Source organism: Ixodes scapularis, unplaced genomic scaffold, assembly GCF_016920785.2.
Source record: "Ixodes scapularis isolate PalLabHiFi unplaced genomic scaffold, ASM1692078v2 PGA_scaffold3__209_contigs__length_174095766, whole genome shotgun sequence".
Taxonomy (NCBI): domain Eukaryota; kingdom Metazoa; phylum Arthropoda; class Arachnida; order Ixodida; family Ixodidae; genus Ixodes; species Ixodes scapularis.
The window spans coordinates 13,616,808-13,628,182 of record NW_024609868.1 but is presented as its reverse complement, the minus strand read 5'-3'; positions in this window follow the sequence as shown (position 1 = coordinate 13,628,182).

Sequence of the window (11,375 nt, the reverse complement as noted above, 5' to 3'; positions counted from 1 at the left end):
GACCTCGGCGCTCATCTTATTCAGCTATATGAGACTACTGCTTCTCGACTTCAACAAGATGTCGCTGTCCTTCTAAGAAGCTTTCTATCTCCTTTTTCGACGGCATTCAGCACTAGCAACACCGATTTGGGAATAACAGATCTGACCGCACACCGCATAATGACCGGTGATGCTGCGCCCATTCGTCAGCCACCTCGCAGAGTGCCGCTGGCTAAGCGCTCGCACGTAAATGACCTTGTTCAAGAAAGGCTCACACAAGGTGTAATTGAGGCAGCCTACGGACCTTGGTCCTCGCCGATCACCCCGGTAAAAAAAAAAAAAAGAATGGATCGACTCGATTTTACGTGGATTATAGAAACCTGAATGACGTCACAAAGAAGGATGCCTTTCCACTACCACGGACAGATGACATCTTAGACGCACTCGCGGGTTCCACTTGGTTCTCGACTCTCGACCTGAAGAGCGGCTACTGGCAGGTTCCAGTACAATCACCTGACCGCGAAAAACAGCCTTCAGCACAGGCTGTGCACTCTACCAATTTACAGTCATGCCATTCGGGTTGTGTAATGCGCCCGCAACGTTCCAACGTCTGATGGAGAACGTTCTTCAGGGACTGACCTAGTCTGCGTGCCTTGTTTATTTAGACAATATCGTGGTCCTTGGGAAAACGTTCGCCGAACACTTGACAAATCTTGAGCTGGTTATTTAGCGACTTCAGGACGCAAAACTGAAACTAACTCCTAAAAAATGCACCCTATTTGCTAGGGAAACTCTGTACCTAGGCCACGTTATTTCAGCCAATGGAGTTTCTCCTGACCCAACGAAGTTGTGTGCCATAACCGATTGGCCGACCCCGACATCAGGTGCGGACGTTCTAAGTTTCCTTGGCTTGGTGACTTACTACCGGCGATTTGTTCCTGGTTTCTCACGAGTCGCTAAACCGCTATATGCTCTCACTGAGAAGTTCAAGGTGTTTAACTGGTCCACCGAATGTCAAGACTCCTTCGAGGCACTTAAGCAGGCATTGACATCGCCCCCTGCACTGGCTTACCCAGGAGATGACGCCTTATTTATTCTTGATACAGATACAAGCAACACTGCAACCGGTGGCATTCTATCCCAACAACAAGAGGGCCACGAGCGAATCATCGGGTATTATAGCAAGGCATTCACAAAACCAGAGCGTAACTATTGCACCACAAGACGCGAACTTCTTGCTATAGTCAAGGCGCTCTCTCACTTGAATCACTACTTGTGCGGCAGGAAATTCATTATTCGTACAGACCACGCGGCTTTGACATGGTTGCTTGGTTTCAAGGCGCCAGAAGGACAAGTGACTCGCTGGCTAGAACAACTCCAGCAGTACAACTTTGAGATCAAACATCGGGCCGGATCACATCACAGCAACGCTGACGCCCTCTCCAGATGACCATGCAGTGAGGGCTCCTGTCGGACAGTGTTTGAGCATGATCCGCCGTAATTCGACCCGGACAGACATGTTCTGCCAGGTAGCCATCTCTAACAACATGTGGTCACGTGAAGAGATCCAAGAGGCCCAGTTGCGCGACCCTGCTGTCGGCCTATGTGTCCAATGGAAGCGAAGCGGTGGTCGACCGCCACGTACCGAGATATGTCATCTTTCTCCAGACGTCTTAAGCTATTGGGCCCAGTGGGACACGCTGGAATTGCGCAACGAACTTCTTTATCGTCGCTGGGAATCACCTACTGGTGACCGAGTCATGTGGCAGCTAGTGGCACCACCCGAGTTCCGCGCCCAGATTTTCAGACAGCTTCACAACAGTCCTGAAGGAGGCCATTTTGGCGTCAATCGCATTCTGAAGATACGCGAGCGCTTCTACTGGTTGCAGTGCCATAATGACGTTAGATTATGGTGCCGGAAATGCGACATGTGCGCCTCGCTAAGGGTTCACACAAGAAAGCGCACGCGCCATTGCAAGAATGCATCAGTAGAGCATCATTTGAACGTATCGCCATCGCCGTTCTAGGTTCATTACCACGATAAACTGGAAACAAGTATCTTCTCGTCATTGTGGACTACTTTTCGAAATGGCCAGAAGCCATCGCCATTCCTGATCAGACTGCCCCTGTTGTGGCGGATGCTCTGGTGACTCACTGGATATCCCGATACGGCGCACCCTCGTCACTGCATTCCGACCAAGGGCGGAACTTTGAGTCCCAAGTATTTCAAGAGGTTTGTCAACAATTTAACATAACCAAGACAAGAACGACGCCACTGCATCCTCAGTCCAATGGACTCGTGGAGCGCTGTAATCGCACCATACTGCAGCATTTGGCTATGTTTGTTAATAGCCACAAAGACGATTGGGACGACTGTGTTCCTTTATTTCTGTACTCCTAGTGAACAGCGGTCCATGAAGTCACCGGGTATACACCTGATATGATTCTCTTTAGGCGGAAAATTCGTATGCCCTGCGATCTCGCCTTCTCAAGACCGCCAGACCACCCCTCTCAACCAGAGTCGTACATTAATGACCTGATGACACGTCTTGAACAAACCCACGATTTCGTCAAAAGCCGCTTGTCTATCGGCTTCCAGCGCATGAAGGCACGCTATGACGAGCACAGCACGCAAGAGGTTTTTGAACCGGGTGACAGAGTTTGGCTGTATAACCCGCTACGAAAACGAGGACTTTCACCGAAACTCCAAAGAAACTGGCAAGGGCCATACACTGTTGTCGCGCGTCTTAGCGACGTGGTGTACCGTGTGAAACACAAGACCCGTTCTCGCATGCTTGTGGTAAGCAGGAACCGCCTTGCTCGCTACGAGGGCAGCTCTACCTAAAATGAGAATGAGAAGTAGTTATTTTCTTTTTGGAGGGGGAATACTGTGACGGTTGTAAGAAGAGGAAGAAGTTACGTCGGGGACAAGCAGGGAACGTATTGGGGCAAAGGACACGCTTAAATAAAAGCGTTACGATATATATATATATATATATATATATATATATAATCTTCCGCATAATGCAGAGCTCGACGCTCACACCTGCCGCAGTTTCGACGCACCCGTTTCGCGGTTGCGAGAAAAAAAGCAGACAAAAAATCATAACTCAAGAGATTATGACAGGTATTCTCGGCCCGTCTGTAACCGCCTTTTCATTTAAGCGCGGAACGCGGCTCGCGAAAACAACCCGAATCCACCAATTAACAATGTTCTAGAGCTGGGTCCTCGACGAAGGGGGAGGAGGGAGAGGGGGGGGGGAGGGGGCGTACCGTATAGAGGCTCCGCTTTTGCAAAACACCCAAACGCCCGAGAGAAGCGGGCTTACGTCGCGACTCACCGGGGGTTTGCATAAACATGCCATCCCGACGATCGATATATTTTTTCCCTCGCATCAGCGGAGGCGCAGCGGCGTTCCTGGGCGGTGCGGGCACCTGCTTGGGGTCGTGGAATTTGATGTCGGTAGTGGTCCGCCTCGTCTGTTTACGCCACAATCCCTTGACCGTTGTTTTCTTAAAGAAAAAAAAAAAAAAAAAAAAAAGCCTTTCCGATCTTTAGAACTAACGCGGGCGTTAGTTCCGTTTCCGTTTCTCGTTCAGTTTTTTTGTGTGTTTCTTTTGGACTGTATCGAAATCTGTTGTAAGACCCTTATTTGATCATACTATAAAAGGTTATGTAATCAAAAACAAAAGGACGCGGGTTTATATTAAAACCCCCGCGTCGCAGACTATACAGCGACTGTGCGTGCTCCGGTGATGGTGCCGAGCAGCAAAAACACCATATATTTATTTATTTATTTTAACCCACAAGGTCCTTTCGGGCATTACATAAGGGGAGCGCGATACAAAGATTGGTGCGACTGAACCAAGTGGCGACAAAGATAAAATATAGAGGTACAAAGCATAAATTAAGGGGGGGGGGGGGAAGACCACAATTGAGCATTTGGCTCAATTGTGGTCTTCAAACATAACATATAAAAAAGATGGCACACAATAAAAAACATGTACATCAGGAACCAGACACTGGCAACAACAAATGTTGTAGGGGTACAAGGCTATTCAAGGTTTAATATGTTTAGTGCCGAGACAAAGGACTGACGGTCACTGATGAAGGCAATTTCTCTGGGGAGGCTGTTCCAGTTTGATATAATAAGCAGTAGTGGAGAGTTTTTAAAAATGCTGGTTCGTGCAAATATGGGGTTAATCCTGAAAGGATGATCTAAGCGGGGCAATATATGGTGAGGCGGTAGTAGTAAAGAGTTCCTAAAAGACGAGGGATTATAATAAAGTTTATTAATAAATGACAAGCGTGCGAGGTGCCTTCTTGTATAAAGATGTGACCAGTCAAGTCGAAGTTTTAAACTGCTTACACTTGTGAATCGGGAGTAGTCGCAAGCTATAAATCCCGCAGCTTTGTTTTGAATAGGTTCAATCTTATCCGCCAGATATGTTTGATGAGGGTGCCAAATGATTGATGCATACTCAAGTTGAGATCTGACAAGGGCAGTGTAGGCAAGAAGTTTTGTATCTGAGTTTGCTTGGAATAGTGTTCGTTTGAAAAAGGCAAGAGTTCGCGACGCCTTGTTAACAATGTGTTAAATGTGAAGGTTCCACTTTAAGTCCGATGAGAGATGATAGCTAAGATATTTAAAGAATGAGAAATTTTCAACGGAGTCACTATTAATAAAATATGTGTGAGGGGGTGAGAGGTCGTTTCGAGGTGAAGGTTTTTGTTGCGTTTGTTTTGTGATGCTTTTGTTTTGTGTGTAGTTATTTTCATCAGCCATGTGCCACAGCAGTTTGAAACTGTGTCGAAGTTTTCTTGTAAAATTGTACTGTCGTGAGGGTCCATAACGACACGGTAGATGACGCAATCATCCGCGAATAGACGAGTGCAAGATTTGATGTTAGAGTGTAGATCATTGATGTAGATAAAGAAAAAGCACAGGACCCAGTACAGACCCTTGCGGGACACCTGACTCCACGGGAAGAGGGGAGGAGAGTTTTAATCCATTTAACAACACCTGTGCATAAGTTTCGTTTAGTCAGCTTATACAACAACCGGGTATGTGATACGCGATCAAGCGCTTTCGCGAAGTCAAGAAAAATGGCATAGACGTGTCTGGACAGGTGAACAGAATGATGAAGGTTATTTAACAACTCAAACAGCTGCATCTCACGTGAACGTCCACGCAGAACGCCGTGCTGCTTAATAAAAAGAAGTTGATTGATAGTTAGGTGGGTCATGATTGGCGACGATATGATGTGTTCTAGAAGTTTACTTGAAATACAGGTGAGTGAGATGGGTCTGTAGCTGCCAAATACATTTTATCTTACGTCTTAAATATAGAAACAACATGGGCATATTTCCAATCGCCTCGTAATTCACCCATGGAGAGAGATTGTCGGAACAGCCTTCCCAGAAGATGGCCAGAAAGTGACTTGGTTAGCTTTAATAACTTTGTGGAGAGGCCATCCGGGCCAGGACTAGAGTTAGTGGAAAATCGGTCGAGGGCACATATAACCCCATAGGTATAAATTACAATATCTTCCATCTTGCTTTCAACTGACATTTCTGATATAGTCGAATCTAAAAGAACATCCTCATCAGTGAAAACACTGCTGAAAAACTCGTGGAACTGGTCGGCCATCTGAGATTCACCAAGTAAAGTGTCACCAGAACCCAAGCACAGAAGCACACTTGCAGGGTGTGGGTTTACAACATTCCAAACGTTCTTTGCATAGCATATTCGTAGCATATTCGAGACATCAACGTCAAAGATGCCCTGCTTGGCCTCTTTCATCAATTCCTTGCAGCATAAGACATACGCATGATAGGAGGTCCTATCGTGGTCCAAGTCACAGATCTTCGCTCGCTTAAAGAAATGTTTTTTTTTCGGATACTTCGTTTAATTTTAGATGTAAACCATGGAGGACTTAGGCAAGATGCAATGTTTAAAACGGGAATGCAGTCAGCCTGAGACTCTTTCAGTGTGTTGCGAAACAACATCCAGTTTTCATTTGCGAAACGCTCATGAAACCTAATCAAGAGAGAGCTAGAAAACATAGACAATTTTGACATAAAATATTCCTCATATGCTTTCCTGTAAATGGCTATGTAAATGGTTTTGCAAAGGAGATGTCTCAGTGAATTAAGATAAATGGTTGAAAACCAACTTCGGAATCTGTAGACATCCGGTTTTTTCCACCTCAGCCTCAAAAGGGTTTTAGCCTCCGCCAGTGTAGTGGAGCAATTGAATTATTGTCTACGTTATAAAACCATCGTCGACCGGCTCATGATGGGTTAACGTGCGAGGGATAGAGCTGAGAGAACGAGTTTCTACGCGTCAACTGTAATCAGTGAAGGCATAAGAAATGCAGGACGTGAATGTTTGAGCTTATACTTCCGGTTACGTGATTCTGGAGTACAGCAAAAACTGTGCTGGGCCCGCTACTATTTCTACTACACATAAACGACTTCCAAGATCTTCGTAACTTAACCATTTGGTGATGTGCGTATGATTGTTTTATTTATAAAAAAAAATAGCAAATGTATCCGATTGTGCCCTTTTTGCCAACTAATTTGTTTCATTTAAAATCGTGGTGTCGAGATGGCCGGATGGAAATCAACGTTAACGACACAAAATGTCTTAACTTCACCGCAAAGGAAAGCTTTAGATAGTTTGATACTTTCTAGCATACCACTCGAAGCTCTAACAACATGCAAGTATTTCGATATCAACTTTAATAATAACTTATCAGGGAAACCTCATATCAGTTACATCTCTGCAAAAGCTAACTAACGTTTTGGAGTTTTTAATGTCTCATTTTCATCGGGCAATGCCGCAAGTTAAATTTGTTGCATATAATATTCATGAGTTATGAGCTCGAGTACGCCTTACCTGTCTGGATCCCCCATCAGTTATACCGAAAAGAATTACTTGAACCTGTTCAAAACCAGGCCAATCGCGCCATCTTTCTCAATGTTGTGCCTACTACCAGTATTACCTCATTCAAAGCTAAACTCCCTTTTGAAACGCCGAAGAAATATACCGCTTCTCACACACCTATCCAAAATGCAATACTACTTTCCTTAAGAACGGATGCATACTAACCGTCGACTTTCCATGCCTCCCCTCTCAAAGATTACCTACTCAAAATTCAACTGGTTACACATGGGACTCGTCGATTCAAGTTTTCTTCATTACAATTGACTACCTTGTCTGGACTGATCCACCTGGGCACATTGCTCGCCACTCCCCACGTCTTTTAACATCATGTTTGCATATGTTATATATAAGTCTTATATATTATAGTGAAACTTTGCCCGCACTTTCTATGTAATAGCCCACGGGAAGCATGGGAATTTAAGGGTCAAGTAAATTAATGTAATTGAAAGAAATTAAAATAAATTTCTGGCCTACTTATTAGCCAACGCCGCAATTGCATTGGATGCAGAGCGATGAGAATATGTTTTGGGATTCGCCACGCACTGCACTTCCTAAGCTTTCAGTCTATGAAATATTATGAAAAAAACAAATATTGAATGTATAACGCTGACAAAAATCCATCCTATGTGACAGCCTGAACTCACGCTGCGTCGCGGATATTCTTTCTCGGAGAAAAAAGGTATGACAATAAATCATGACACACATTCTGGTATCACAACAAATCATGACACACATTCAGAGCAGCTCTATGAAGGACTTATGGTCCACTCCGAACCACATACCATGCTCTAACGTGCGATCAAAATCAACTAATAATGCGAAAACTATGCAATAACCATATGTACGCGCCCTTTTCGGAGGCGAGCGAACTCGGGGCAGTGGTTTCGTGGTTGCTGCAGCACGATTGTCGAAGGAGCCACTCCGACCGAGGCACCAGTATTCAATCTGCTCGCCGGGCACCTATAACTTTAAGAAAACCTTTATTTTTTTAAGGTTTAATTGGAACACGCATGTCAAAAAAAATATTTTAGACGAAAATATTTTTTAGAGCAATATTGACGGCGCAAGACGCGGCAGTGACCTCCTTTTTTTTGTTGTTTTCTCTTTCGGCATTTCGGGCGCGTGGAGAGGAGGTGACTCGGCTTCGCCCTCGCGACCGAAATGGTCATTCCTGAATGACCCGTGACGTCAGGCACTTTGCGCTCAGAATTTCAAATAAGCCTCTCGCCGTCAATATTGCTCAAAACGTTTTTTTTTTTTTTTTTTTTTTTTTTTTTATCAAGTAAAGCTTATCTTTTGACACGCGTGTTGCGTGTGCCCGCGTGCCTTCAGTCACCCCTGAAGAAGAAACCGTGTTGGTTTTGAAACGTCGGGTTGCCTTTCAAATTTTGGTTGGAGATACATTTTCGGACTTTAACTCTCACCCAACCAGGCAGATATCTGTCGAATATGTTTACTTTCAAGTCTTTACGCCTTGACTTCGGACCGTAGACAGCGCTGCTAGCGAAGCGGTTTGTCAACGTTAGCCGCAGCATTTCAGTTTACAAGTCTCATCTCGACTTCACGAGGTCGTGCCGGGATATGAACCTTGTTCCCCGAAGCCTCCGTCTCAAGCGCCTTGTCCACACAGAGGAAGGGCCCAAGATCGTGGCGCAGGCAGAGAAACGATTGGTAAGCGCCAGAATTCACGATTGCCAAGCCACGCTAAGAAGAAAAGAACTAGACCTCTCCTTCGCACGCCGGCAACTCGAGTACCGCATCCGGGACGTGTTCCCGACTTTGCAGGCTTTTGCCACAAGTGTAGCACCTACTGCTTTGGATAAACGACGGACTTCTCAGAAAGAGAAGATTTCAAGGCTAACAAGATCGGACGGTTCAAGTCAAGGCACCAATAACAAACTTTGTCAAGAACCTCTCCTCTCGACAGCTCTCGCCATGCGAGATTGCGGTCTTGGCAAAACCCCGGATTCAATATGACCACGCAACGGCCGCCTCTTCCAGAAATGGTCGCGGCTGTGGAGGACGGAATGATGCGCCTAGACCCTAGCATCCGGGATGGAGTATGGCGTAAAGCGGTGGGCATCCTTCTGAAGCTCCCACAACGGCAACGATACAACCTGCCGGCGGAAGAAGTTACAGCGCTTCGCAAATTTCGCGAAGATACGGAGATTGTGCTTCTGCCGGCTGACAAAGGGAAGTCGACCGTCGCCCTGGACCGGGAGGTATACGAGGAAAAAGTACGGGATCTTCTTGGCAGCCGAGCTTATGTAAAGCTCAAGAAAGATCCGACGCCACACGTTCAGAGGAACTTGAACAAAATCCTGGCAGAGATTTTCAAGAAATACCCTGAGTCAAAGAGCCTTTACTTGCGACTTATTTGCAGGAATGGCTCCGCTCCAGGTTTTTATGGCCTTCCAAAGATCCACAAACCAAACGTGCCTCTACGACCCATTGTGGACTTTACAACCCCACCGCTTCGGGTGCTATCCAATTATCTTCTCCGGACTTTGGCTCCCCTCGTCGGAAACACGTCGACCCATGTAGAAAATGCTGGCCCCTTCGTGGAACGCGCCTCGCAAATGCATCTCAGCGACGGTGACACCATCGTGTCTTTCGACGTGGTGTCCCTCTTCACAAGTGTCCCAGTTTCCCTTGCAGTTGCTGCAGCCTGCAAAGCCCTGGAAAAAGACAGCTCCTTGACCACAAGAACCAACCTCACTGTGGAAGAGCTGTGCCGTCTGCTCGAGTTTTGTCTCGGAAGCACATACTTCACCTTCAAATGGGAGCTTTTCCAACAGGTCAGTGGCACTGCAATGGGTGCGGCCATCTCGGTCACAACGGCAAACCTCACGATGGAGACAATCAAGCAAAAAGCGCTGAGGTCTTTCCCCAACAGCCCCAAGGTATTCATGCGCTATGTGGATGATTGTTTCTGCATTCTCAAGGAACGGGACGTGACTAATTTTTTGCACACCTCAACTCTATCGAGCCGGCCATTAAATTTACCGTGGAATGTGAGACGGATGGCACCTTGCCGTTCCTTGATGTGCTGGTGAACCGACGAGGACAAGATCTGACGTTTGCGGTGTACCGAAAACCAACACACACCGGACGCTATCTCGATTTTCACTCCAACCATCCAACGAGTCGTAAGGCCTCAGGATTTCGACCCTGCTGCGTAGGGCAACGACTATCTGCTCGTTGGAAACCGATAGAAGGAAGGAGAAGAAGACCATAATTGAAGACCTAAAGAAAAATGGCTGCTATAGTAACTTTATTGAGCGCATCGCCCGACGCCAAGGTCTCGCCAGACAAAAGCAGATGCCAGTAGAAGAACGACAGCCCCATCGAGTCGGGCGCATCAGCGTTCCCTACGTAGAGGGAACCGGCGAAGCGCTCGCACGAGTACTCGGAAAGGAAGGTATTCTGGTTGCCCACAAGCCCACGTCCACACTGGGAAGGTTTATGCCAAGACCGAAGGACCGTCTACCAAAAGAAAAAGCACAGGGCGTGGTCTACACCATTCCTTGCGCAGAGTGCCCTGCAACCTACATCGGCGAGACGAAGAACTTTCCCGAGCGCATCCGCCAACACAAGAACGACGTGCACAAGTTTGACAGTGAGCGCAGCGCCATCGCCGAACATTGCGATACCCTAGACGATCGCATTGACTTCGCGAAAGCGCACGTGGTGGACACAGGGCCTAATTTTCGAAGAAGACTTTTCTTGGAATCGTGGCAAATCCCGCACACGCCAGGAAACCTAAACAGGTCGCTGGGCGCTCTGCCCTCTGTGTACGCGCATGGCCTCCGTGACCTGACGGAAAAGCTGAAGAGACGACCATCCCCATAACTAAAAAGTTATTTTACAACTTTTTTAAATTTCCTAATATCTCCTTTTTTATTTTTTTTATTTTCTCTTTCTTTCTTTTCCTTTTTGAAGACGAAGAGGTTAGGAGCTGCTGCTGTGTCCGCATGTTTTCAGTCACCCCTGAAGAAGAAACCATCTTGATTATGAAACGTCGGGTTGCCTTTAATATTTTGGTTGGAGATACATTTTCGGGCTTTATCCATCCATCCCCTGTGCAAGAAGCAAACGAACTTTCGCTCCGCATTGTTCCTGAGCCAATAAGATTTTGGCCTTCCTTGAGACGGACGCCGAAAAGCCAATCGCAAATCAAGAAGGTATTTGGCCACGCCCTGTTTTTATGAAGCTGTCGGTGACATATATTCTATATAGCGACGTGTCCGACGAAAAGCGTCGCTGCGGTCGCAATTCTCGAATGGCCGAACGCTCCCTCTGGCGTCTTTATTCGTATTAATTTTTTTTTTTATCATCAACGGAAATCAGCCCAATATGTCGGAGTGACGATGGCGACGACATTGGTTTAGGAATGCGATTACTCCGTGTTTACGTTGTCATGTTTACGCACGCACCATCGAACTT